The sequence below is a fragment of the Nerophis lumbriciformis genome, linkage group LG21, assembly GCF_033978685.3.
Source record: "Nerophis lumbriciformis linkage group LG21, RoL_Nlum_v2.1, whole genome shotgun sequence".
Classification (NCBI taxonomy): domain Eukaryota; kingdom Metazoa; phylum Chordata; class Actinopteri; order Syngnathiformes; family Syngnathidae; genus Nerophis; species Nerophis lumbriciformis.
This window is the reverse complement of record NC_084568.2, coordinates 36,710,001-36,723,142: the sequence shown is the minus strand read 5'-3', so window position 1 is coordinate 36,723,142 and position 13,142 is coordinate 36,710,001. Positions and strand designations below refer to the sequence as shown.

Genomic DNA, 13,142 nt, shown 5'->3' with positions numbered 1-13,142 from the left:
TATGCCATAACTTGCTCGATTTTCGACCAATTTACAAACGGTTTGCCTTACTTCTGATTGGCTCTGAGCATTTTTCGCCTGACCAATCAGAAAGAAGGGGCCGTCTAAGCATACCCGCCCCCAAAGTGCCAAAACGAAACATGACAGCGCGCAGACCGAGACGGCGCGCGCGCAGAAAGGCACCACGCGCGCGCAAAGTGGAGAATCAGCGCGCGATAACAGTTTTTATGCGCTCTGATTTTTGGCACTAATGTGACGCCATAGTTTACGTGCAATGAAAAAAATAATTAATGCATAAATTCTATTGAAAGTAACTTTTTAAAAACACACATAAAAAAATTTATTAGTTGTTTGACGTTTTAAAAGATGGGATTAACATATCTAGAACATACATAGATCAACTCTTCCCTGAATATTTTATTTTTCTTTTTTTTACAAAATTCAGTATAAAGTGGCCAGAATATGAATTCAAACAATTACATAACCTGTAATTGTTCATTTAAGTATGATTACTTCAGAGTGTAACATAGAGATGAGCTAATACACATAGGATTATCATCTGTGGGTAATATGATTTCCAACAATACATTAATATTATAATAATTACCATATTTTCCAGACTACAGAGCGCACATGTATATAAGTCGCACCCACTACATTTTAGGAAAACAAATATTTTCCACATTTTAGCCGCACTGGACTTATATATAAGCCACAGATAACACGTTGTAAAATGAGTTAATTACATATAAATATTTTGTAAATGTTTACTTTAGATACCTTGTCTCCAAACGGTGTCTGGAACACGGCAGTAAAACGGCTGATCAAACAAAACAGAAGTCATCGTCATGGACCCACGAGCTGCGGAGGTCAGCTTGCCCAATCAGCAAAACGGACTCCAAGGTGACGTATTGGTGAATTTACGAAACTGAAACAATAAACAAAAGAATGCCATTCATAAAAAGACACTCGTAAACGTGTTAGCATATTAGCTAATGACGCTAACTTCATTACATTACGATAGCATGTACAAATATGCATGAAAGCACTCCTACAACATTGGATGGTTTAATAAGTATGATATGTTTTAGTTTGACTGTAAAACTTAAAAATGATGAAAAAAGCCATACGAGTAGAAACGCTATGGACGGCTAGAAGACACACTCACTCAATCAATCAATCAATCAATCAATGTTTATTTATATAGCCCTAAATCACAAGTGTCTCAAAGGGCTGCACAAGCCACAACGACATCCTCGGTACAAAGCCCACATAAGGGCAAGGAAAAACTCACCCCAGTGGGACGTCGATGTGAATGACTATGAGAAACCTTGGAGAGGACCGCATATGTGGGTAAACCCCCCCCCCCTCTAGGGAAGACTGAATGCAATGGATGTCGAGTGGGTCTGACATAATATTGTGAGATTCCAGTCCATAGTGGATCCAACATAATAGTAAGAGTCCAGTCCATAGTGGGGCCAGCAGGACACCATCCCAGATGTACACGGTACTTGTACATCTGGTAGAAAGCTCAGATCAAACAAAAGGGCAATGCAACACTGCAGGACCTGCAGTGAGAAAACTTGTCCAAAAGATGGCACAAACAAATTTGCTTTTTTTTTTTTTTTTTTTTAACTATTTGCAATATGGCCGTTAAATCAGGCCTTTAATCCCAGGAACACTATGCCTACCGTCAAGCATGGTGGTGGTAGTATTATGCTCTGGGCCTGTTTTGCTGCCAATGGAACTGCTGCTTTAAATGGGACAATGAAAAAGGAGGATTAGCTCCAAATTGTTCAGGACAAGCTAAAATCATCAGCCCGGAGGTTGGGTCTTGGGCGCAGTTGGGTGTTCCAACAGGACAATGACCCCAAACACACCTCAAAAGTGGTAAAGGAATGGCTAAATCAGGCTAGAATGAAGGTTTTAGAATGGCCTTCCCAAAGTCCTGACTTAAAGGTGTGGACAATGCTGAAGAAACAAGTCCATGTCAGAAAAGCAACACATTTAGCTGAACTGCAGCAATTTAGTGGTCAAGTGGTCAAGCAGAAGCTTGTGGATGGCTACCAAAAGCGCCTTATTGCAGGTAAACTTGCCAAGGGACATGTAAGCAAATATTAACATTGCTGTATGTATACTTTTGACCCTCACATTTTCAGTAGACCCATAATAAATTCATAAAAGAAGCAAACTTCATGAATGTTTTTTGTGACCAACAAGTATGTGCTCCAATCACTACATCACAAAAAAATAAGAGTTGTAGAAATGATTGACAGCCATGACATGATGTTCTTTACAAGTGTATGTACACTTTTGACCACCACTGTATATATATTAGGGCTGTGAATCTTTGGGTGTCCCACGATTCCATTCAATATCGATTTTTGGGGTCACGATTCGATTATAAATCGATTTTTTCAATTCAACACGATTCTCGATTCACAAAGGATATTTTCCCGATTCAAAAGGATTGTCTATTCATTCAATACATAGGATTTCAGCAGGATCTACCCCAGTCTGCTGACATGCAAGCAGAGTAAAAAGCTTTTATAATTGTAAAGGACAATGTTTTATCAACTGATTGCAATAATGTAAATTTGTTTTAACTATTAAATGAACCAAAAATATGACTTATTTTATCTTTGTGAAAATATTGGACACAGTGTTTTTTATAATAAATGTCTAATGATAATGTCAATGAGGGATTTTTAATCACTGCTATGTTGAAATTGTAACTAATATTTATAATATTCATTTTTGTTTCACTACTTTTGGTTTGTTCTGTGTCGTGTTTGTGTACATACTTGCCAACCCTCCCGATTTTTCCGGGAGACTCCCGAAATTCAGCGCCTCTCCCGAAAACCTCCCGGGACAAATATTCTCCCGAAAATCTGGTTTTCAGCCGGAGCTGGAGGCCACGCCCCCTCCAGCTCCATGCGACCTGAGTGAGGACAGCCTTTTTTCATGACGGGAGGACAATAGGGTGACAAGAACTAAATCATCCAGACTACAGATAAATTGTATTATTATGTTTATCTTACCTAAAAATAAATATATATATTAATTTTATTTTATTTTTATTTTTTTTTACTATATTTAGCTAAAAACATCAAAATTAATTATATTTTTATTTGTATTTTTTCTGACTCCTTATTACACTCATCCATAGAATTATACATTAAAATAAGCATATTTGAAATAATTAATTTTAAATGATCATAATAATTCATTTAAAATGACCATATTTAATTATTAAAATAATTGCTTGTTTATCAACAACTTTAACATTTTATTCATTACATTTTGAAGCTCTCAGAAGCCAAGTTATGTTATATTCCTTAATATTTATTTATGCAAGTTTGAAGTATCAATTATCTAAACACAGTTTTGTTTGCATATTTTCAGGATATATATATATATATATATATATATATATATATATATATATATATAATGAAATACTTGACTTGGTGAATTCTAGCTTTCAATATACTCCTCCCCTCTTAACCACGCACCACCCCCCCCCCGCCACCCCCACACCTCCCGAAATTGGAGGTCTCAAGGTTGGCAAGTATGTTTGTGTCTCCTCTCAATTGCTCTGTTTATTGCAGTTCTGAGTGTTGCTGGGTCGGCTTTGCTTTTGGAATTGTATTGCATTGTTACGGCATTGCTGTGTATTGTTTTGTTGGATTGATTTATTAAAAAAAATATATATATACAGGTAAAAGCCAGTAAATTAGAATATTTTGAAAAACTTGATTTATTTCAGTAATTGCATTCAAAAGGTGTAACTTGTACATTATATGTATTCATTGCACACAGACTGATGCATTCAAATGTTTATTTCATTTAATTTTGATGATTTGAAGTGGCAACAAATGAAAATCCAAAATTCCGTGTGTCACAAAATTAGAATATTGTGTAAGGCTAATACAAAAAAGGGATTTTTAGAAATGTTGGCCAACTGAAAAGTATGAAAATGAAAAATATGAGCATGTACAATACTCAATACTTGGTTGGAGCTCCTTTTGCCTCAATTACTGCGTTAATGCGGCGTGGCATGGAGTCGATGAGTTTCTGGCACTGCTCAGGTGTTATGAGAGCCCAGGTTGCTCTGATAGTGGCCTTCAACTCTTCTGCGTTTTTGGGTCTGGCATTCTGCATCTTCCTTTTCACAATACCCCACAGATTTTCTATGGGGCTAAGGTCAGGGGAGTTGGCGGGCCAATTTAGAACAGAAATACCATGGTCCGTAAACCAGGCACGGGTAGATTTTGCGCTGTGTGCAGGCGCCAAGTCCTGTTGGAACTTGAAATCTCCATCTCCATAGAGCAGGTCAGCAGCAGGAAGCATGAAGTGCTCTAAAACTTGCTGGTAAACGGCTGCGTTGACCCTGGATCTCAGGAAACAGAGTGGACCGACACCAGCAGATGACATGGCACCCCACCTCACTGATGGTTTGGGTTGGTTTGGTTTGCATTTCCTTTGGAAACCGAGGTCCCAGAGTCTGGAGGAAGACAGGAGAGGCACAGGATCCACGTTGCCTGAAGTCTAGTGTAAAGTTTCCACCATCAGTGATGGTTTGGGGTGCCATGTCATCTGCTGGTGTCGGTCCACTCTGTTTCCTGAGATCCAGGGTCAACGCAGCCGTTTACCTTACCTGACCTTAGCCCCATAGAAAATCTGTGGGGTATTGTGAAAAGGAAGATGCAGAATGCCAGACCCAAAAACGCAGAAGAGTTGAAGGCCACTATCAGAGCAACCTGGGCTCTCATAACACCTGAGCAGTGCCAGAAACTCATCGACTCCATGCCACGCCGCATTAACGCAGTAATTGAGGCAAAAGGAGCTCCAACCAAGTATTGAGTATTGTACATGCTCATATTTTTCATTTTCATACTTTTCAGTTGGCCAACATTTCTAAAAATCCCTTTTTTGTATTAGCCTTAAGGAATATTCTAATTTTGTGACACACGGAATTTTGGATTTTCATTTGTTGCCACTTCAAATCATCAAAATTAAATGAAATAAACATTTGAATGCATCAGTCTGTGTGCAATGAATAAATATAATGTACAAGTTACACCTTTTGAATGCAATTACTAAAATAAATCAAGTTTTTCAAAATATTCTAATTTACTGGCTTTTACCTGTATATATATATTTTTTTAAATAAATAAATTAAAAAATCGATTTTAAAAAAATTAGAATCGATTCTGAATCGCACAACGTAAGAATCGCAATTTGAATCGATTTTTTCCCACACCCTTAATATATATATATAAATGAGGAAGATCACCTCGACTTGGTCATTTGGAAAGTAGCTCGATTGCTGAAAAAGTGCAGGCACACCTACTGTTTTTAAAATAGTATAACAAATAAACATAAGATAGCGGGGTTACTAAATGTCGATGAACTTGCAATTACCTTTGACCATCATAACTCCAGCGTGGCATCTCTGAGTCATTCAGGCAAAAAAGCTAACCCAACATTTTTCCGATTTAGGAACTTCTGCACTCTTTCATGACCCGTAACTGCACTGCTGTGTCATTAGCAGATGAGTTGAATCAGCTGAGGAATGAGGAACCGAGTCCTTACAAGATGAGGATATGAAAAGCCCCCTTTCCCTTGTTTGCGGCGTACGGGAGTTGTACGTCCGGCTAAAAGGGCCTTATTAATTTGCGAGTCGGTCTGGAGCCAGTGGCCATGCAGCTGCAAACATTAGTGGGTCAGTGTGCCATCAGCACTTCTCCCTCTGACTCACGCCCGTCCATCCATTCCTCACTGGGTTTTGTCAAGTGTGTGTTACTCACCGCCGCTGAATGGACACACAGAGGGGTGGTCACGTGACCACCGGGTTGCATTCATGCCACCTTAGCAAAAGTGTTTCTCATTGAGGAATTTACTAGAAAGGATCCTTTCTGTTCGTACGGTGTTTCTAAAAGGATAAACACGTACGGGGGAGCTTATTTACTAAAGCGCTTTGCTAATTCCAAAGCATCCCCAAATAAGCATTGCAAGTGTGAAAGTAGACAATATATTTACATACACAGACTGTGTCTTTATGGACTTAAAGCATTGAAAACGCTTAGCTAGCACACTTAAAGTCAATGATAACACTAAGGTGTTACATATGCTGTAGTTTTCAAACCATAGGGCGCACCGCATTATAAGGCGCACTGCCGATGAGCGGGTCTATTTTCATAGAAAAGCCTTTTCTCGAAGAAAAAACGCCCTATGCTTGTGTTGTTTTTGGCTGTACTAACCCTAAAATCACGTTTTTTTCCCCAGAGTTCCTCGAGTGCTAATCAAAAAGGGCGGAAAGGTGTAAGATAGTGTTGTCCCGATACCAAAATATATTATGATACTTTTATAAATAAAGGACACCACAAAATAAAGGCATTAGTAGAAAATCTTAGGGTAGATGAAACATATGTTTATTATTGTAATTGAGTCCTTAAATAAAATAGTGAACATACTAGACAACTTGTCTTTTAGTAGTAAGTAAACAAACAAAGACTCCTAATTAGTCTGCAGTAACATATTGTGTCATTTATAAATCCTATTATTTTGTACACATTATGAGGGACAAACTGTAAAAAATGATTATTAATCCACTTGTTCATTTACTGTTAATATCTGATTATTTTCTGTTTTAACATGTTCTATCTACACTTCTGTTAAAATGTAATCACTTATTCTTCTCTTCTTTGATACTTGACATTAGTTTTGGATGATACCACACATTTAGGTATGGAGCCGATACCAAGTAGTTACAGGATCATACATTGGTCATATTCAAAGTCTTCATGTGTCCAGGGACGTATTTCCTGAATATAAACATAATATGAAGTTTAAAAAAAAGGAAAAAAAGATTTTGATAAAAAATATTGATGTAATCATAGTAGTATCGACTAGATACGCTATTGTACTTGGTATCATTACAGTGGATGTCACGTGTAGATCCACCCATGGCATTTGTTTACATTGTGACGCCGGTGAGCTATTATCCTCCTACGGTGTGTAGTGAAGCATGTTTAGCTATTCCTCGTCCTGCAGTGATAATGATACTTGTAAGAAACGTACTTTATCTGTCGCCATGGAGGCCAGGATTAGTGATTTAGAAGTAGCTAAAACCGACTGCGGATGGACTTTAGCCGTTAACTAGCTAGCCATGTCTTAAAGCAGCTCTTCCTGAGGGTGTTTCAGTGATATAACTTCACCTTTATCTTTACTTTTTACACCAAAATGCGTCTATTCTGTGTCTGCTTGTAAGTACTCTGTGTGTGTGCGCTGCCGAACATGCTCCTCAACTCGTAAAACCAGCAATGTCATGACGTGACGATGACGCGCTGTCACGCGAACCGGTACTTTTCAAACAGAGCATAGTACCGTTTTTGATTCATTAGTACCGCGATACTATACTAGTACTGGTATACCGTACAACTCTAGTGCACAGTAACAAAAAGTCAGATTTTACGGTAAAATACGAGCAAATCAGTTGCCACAATTTCAATGTAAAAATAAAAGTGGTACCCTCTTTTCATTTACAGTAATGTACTTCATCGTAGATTTTACGATATAAAACTGGTAGCTCAGTCGACATCTTTTTACCGTTAAAATAACACTGGTATCCATTTTCAATTAACAGTTATACCGTGTAAAAACCAACACATATTTTCCGGTAAAATTTTGGCAACTTTGACAGAAAAATCAACAGATTTTTTCCCGACAGTGCATTGTGACAAAAAGTCAGATTGTACGGTAAAATACGAGCAAATCAGTCGCCAACATTTTTATGTAAAAATAAAAGTGGTACCATCTTTTCACTTACAGTAATGTACTTTTTTTTTTAAAAGACCGTAGATTTTACAATATAAAACTGGTAGCTCAGGCGACATAATTTTACCGTGAAAATAAAACTGGTATCGATTTTCAATTCACAGTAATCCCGTGTAAAAACAAACATATATTTTCTGGTAAAATTTTGGCAACTTTGACAGAAAAATCAACAGATTTTTTTTTCGACAGTGCACTGTGACAAAAAGTCAGATTTTGCGGTAAAATACGAGGAAATTTAGTGGCCAAAAATGTTATGTAAAAATAAAAGTGGTACCCTCTTTTCATTTGCAGTAATGTACTTTTTAAAAACATGCCTGTAGATTTTACGATATAAAACTGGTAGCTCAGTCGACATAATTTCACCGTGAAAATTAAACTGGTATCGATTTTCAATTCACAGTAATCCCGTGTAAAAACCAACATATATTTTCTGGTAAAATTTTGGCAACTGAGCTGCCAACTTTGACTTTTGAATTTTACCGTGGATATAACACTGGTATCAATTTTCAATTCACAGTAATCCCGTGAAAAAAACAATATATATTTTCCGGTAAAAGTTTGGCAACTTTGACTGAAAAATCGACAGATTTTTTTCCAACAGTGCACTGTAACAAAAAGTCAGATTTTTACGGTAAAATACGAGCAAATCAGTCGCCAACATTTTGATGTAAAAATAAAAGTGGTACCTTTTTTAAAATTACAGTAATGTACTTTTTTTTTAAATGACCGTAGATTTTACGATATTAAACAGGTAGCTCAGTTGACATAATTTTGCCGTGAAAATAAAACTGGTATCGATTTTCAATTCGCAGTAATCCCGTGTAAAAACCAACATATATTTTCCGGTAAAATTTTGGCAACTGAGCTGCCAACTTTGACTTTTAAATTTTACCGTAGAAATAACACTTATCAATTTTCAATTCACAGTAATCCCGTGAAAAAAACAATATATATTTTCCGGTAAAAGTTTGCCAACTTTGACCGAAAAATCGACAGATTTTTTTCCCGACAGTGCACTGTGACAAAAACTCAGATTTTAGGGTAAAATACGAGCTAATCAGTCGCAACATTTTTTATGGAAAAATAAAAGTGGTACTTTCTTTTCATGTACAGTAATGTACTTTTTTTAAAAATGACCATAGATTTTACGATATAAATCTGGTAGCTCAGTTGACATAATTTTACTGTGAAAATTAAACTGGTATCGATTTTCAATTCACAGTAATCCCGTGTAAAAACCAACATATATTTTCCGGTAAAATTTTGGCAACTGAGCTGCCAACTTTGACTTTTAAATTTTACCGTGGAAATAACACTGGTATCGATTTTCAAGTCACAGTAATCCCGTGAAAAAAACAATATATATTTTCCGGTAAAATTTTGGCATCTTTGACTGAAAAATCAACAGATTTTTTCCCGACAGTGCATTGTGACAAAAAGTCAGATTTTACGGTAAAATACGAGCAAATCAGTCGTCAACATTTTTATGTAAAAATAAAAGTGGTACCATCTTTTCACTTACAGTAATGTACTTTTTTTTTTAAATGACCGTAGATTTTACAATATAAAACTGGTAGCTCAGTCGACATAATTGTACCGTGAAAATAAAACTAGTATCGATTTTCAATTCACAGTAATCCCGTGTAAAAACCAACATATATTTTCCGGTAAAATTTTGGCAACTTTGACAGAAAAATCAACAGATTTTTTTTTTCGACAGTGCACTGTGACAAAAAGTCAGATTTTGCGGTAAAATACGAGGAAATCAGTCGCCAAAAATGTTATGTAAAAATAAAAGTGGTACCCTCTTTTCATTTGCAGTAATGTACTTTTTAAAAACATGACTGTAGATTTTACGATATAAAACTGGTAGCTCAGTCGACATAATTTCACCGTGAAAATTAAACTGGTATCGATTTTCAATTCACAGTAATCCCGTGTAAAAACCAACATATATTTTCCGGTAAAATTTTGGCAACTGAGCTGCCAACTTTGACTTTTAAATTTTACCGTGGAAATAACACTGGTATCGATTTTCAAGTCACAGTAATCCCGTGAAAAAAACAATATATATTTTCCGGTAAAATTTTGGCATCTTTGACTGAAAAATCAACAGAATTTTTCCCGACAGTGCATTGTGACAAAAAGTCAGATTTTACGGTAAAATACGAGCAAATCAGTCGTCAACATTTTTATGTAAAAATAAAAGTGGTACCATCTTTTCACTTACAGTAATGTACTTTTTTTTTTTAAATGACCGTAGATTTTACGATATAAAACTGGTAGCTCAGTCGACATAATTGTACCGTGAAAATAAAACTAGTATCGATTTTCAATTCACAGTAATCCCGTGTAAAAACCAACATATATTTTCCGGTAAAATTTTGGCAACTTTGACAGAAAAATCAACAGATTTTCTTTTTCGACAGTGCACTGTGACAAAAAGTCAGATTTTGCGGTAAAATACGAGGAAATCAGTCGCCAAAAATGTTATGTAAAAATAAAAGTGGTACCCTCTTTTCATTTGCAGTAATGTACTTTTTAAAAACATGACTGTAGATTTTACGATATAAAACTGGTAGCTCAGTCGACATAATTTCACCGTGAAAATTAAACTGGTATCGATTTTCAATTCACAGTAATCCCGTGTAAAAACCAACATATATTTTCTGGTAAAATTTTGGCAACTGAGCTGCCAACTTTGACTTTTGAATTTTACCGTGGATATAACACTGGTATCAATTTTCAATTCACAGTAATCCCGTGAAAAAAACAATATATATTTTCCGGTAAAAGTTTGGCAACTTTGACTGAAAAATCGACAGATTTTTTTCCAACAGTGCACTGTAACAAAAAGTCAGACTTTACGGTAAAATACGAGCAAATCAGTCGCCAACATTTTTATGTAAAAATAAAAGTGGTACCTTTTTTAAAATTACAGTAATGTACTTTTTTTTTAAATGACCGTAGATTTTACGATATTAAACAGGTAGCTCAGTCGACATAATTTCACCGTGAAAATTAAACTGGTATCGATTTTCAATTCGCAGTAATCCCGTGTAAAAACCAACATATATTTTCCGGTAAAATTTTGGCAACTGAGCTGCCAACTTTGACTTTTAAATTTTACCGTAGAAATAACACTTATCAATTTTCAATTCACAGTAATCCCGTGAAAAAAACAATATATATTTTCCGGTAAAAGTTTGCCAACTTTGACCGAAAAATCGACAGATTTTTTTCCCGACAGTGCACTGTGACAAAAACTCAGATTTTACGGTAAAATACGAGCAAATCAGTCGCCAAAATTTTTATGTAAAAATAAAAGTGGTACCTTTTTTAAAATTATAGTAATGTACTTATTTTTTTAAATGACCGTAGATTTTGCGATATTAAACTGGTAGCTCAGTCGACATAATTTTGCCGTGAAAATAAGACTGGTATCGATTTTCAATTCGCAGTAATCCCGTGTAAAAACCAACATATATTTTCCGGTAAAATTTTGGCAACTGAGCTGCCAACTTTGACCGAAAAATCGACAGATTTTTTTCCCGACAGTGCACTGTGACAAAAACTCAGATTTTAGGGTAAAATACGAGCTAATCAGTCGCAAAAATTTTTATGGAAAAATAAAAGTGGTACTTTCTTTTCATGTACAGTAATGTACTTTTTTTTTTAAATGACCGTAGATTTTACGATATAAATCTGGTAGCTCAGTTGACATAATTTTACCGTGAAAATTAAACTGGTATCGATTTTCAATTCACAGTAATCCCGTGTAAAAACCAACATATATTTTCCGGTAAAATTTTGGCAACTGAGCTGCCAACTTTGACTTTTAAATTTTACCGTAGAAATAACACTGTTATCGATTCTCAATTCACAGTAATCCCATAAAAAAAATAATATATATTTTCCGGTAAAATTTTGGCAACGTTGACCGAAAAATCTACAGATTTTTTTCCCGACAGTGCATTGTGACAAAAACTCAGATTTTAGGGTAAAATACGAGCGAATCAGTCGCAAATTTTTTTATGGAAAAATAAAAGTGGTACTTTCTTTTCATTTACAGTAATGTACTTTTTTTTTTAAATGACCGTAGATTTTACGATATAAATCTGGTAGCTCAGTCGACATAATTTTATCGTGAAAAAACCACTGGTATTGATTTTCAATTCACAGTAATGCCACAAACAAGGGAAAGGGGGCTTTTCATATCCTCTTCTTGTAAGGACTCGGTTCCCGTAAAATTTTGGCAACTTTGACCGAAAAATCTACAAATTTTTTTCCCGACAGTGCACTGTGACAAAAACTCAGATTTTAGGGTAAAATACGAGCGAATCAGTCGCAAATTTTTTTATGGAAAAATAAAAGTGGTACTTTCTTTTCATTTACAGTAATGTACTTTTTTTTTTAAATTACCGTAGATTTTACGATATAAATCTGGTAGCTCAATCGACATAATTTTATCGTGAAAAAACCACTGGTATTGATTTTCAATTCACAGTAACGCCACAAACAAGGGAAAGGGGGCTTTTCATATCCTCTTCTTGTAAGGACTCGGTTCCCGTAAAATTTTGGCAACTTTGACTGAAAAATCGACAGATTTTTTTTCCGACAGTGCACTCTAACAAAAAGTCAGATTTTATGGTAAAATAATTTGCCAGAATTTGTATGTACGACTGCATTTATGATTGTTAGTAACAGTTAGAACACTCCTGTGTTTTTGCAATAATGCAGAATCAAATTAAAGTATTTATCCTATCTCTTTTCTATTTCAACTTCCCTCAAAATCTCTATATCACTTATTAGCTGTTGAAATAATGAAATGGTTTCTATTTCTCCTCCCATGCCATCCACGGCTGCCCTTTGACATGGAAGGGAGAAGTGGACGAGGAGGAGGAATAAGAGGAAGGTTGTGCAGAACGTGCTCACATGTGTGAAAGGAGAAGCATTTATTTTAAGAGCCTTGCGTGGGTGTACACAGATTTAAAACACACACACACACACACACACACACACACACACACACAGAGAGGAAGAGAGCGCACACATGTTCACAGATGAGCTCTGACCTACCTTTATATCTATCTGGGTTTGAAAACAACTGCTAAAATGCATTTCCTCTCTAGCGCCAAGACGTTTCTGTTTACTGTACCTCCAAGTATCGTCTTACACAACACACACACACAAACGAAGGAAAAACCGGGTCACATCTAGAGAAGAAAAAAAAAAAAAAAAAAAAAAGATAGAAATCGAAGTTAAAGGGGGATAAATAAAAAGGCGTGACACCAAATCGC

At 35.8% G+C, this 13,142-nt stretch overlaps 1 long non-coding RNA gene across 2 annotated transcripts in view; it reads right to left on the bottom strand.

The window, feature by feature from the left end:
• Positions 1-780: 780 nt before the first annotated feature.
• The window catches only part of LOC140679684 (uncharacterized), a 68,228-nt gene continuing 55,866 nt past the window's right edge, over positions 781-13,142 (bottom strand). For both annotated transcript variants that reach the window (XR_012051055.1, XR_012051056.1), the window contains exon 4: positions 781-928. This is a non-coding gene — a long non-coding RNA (uncharacterized lncRNA). The remainder of the gene's footprint in view (positions 929-13,142) is intronic.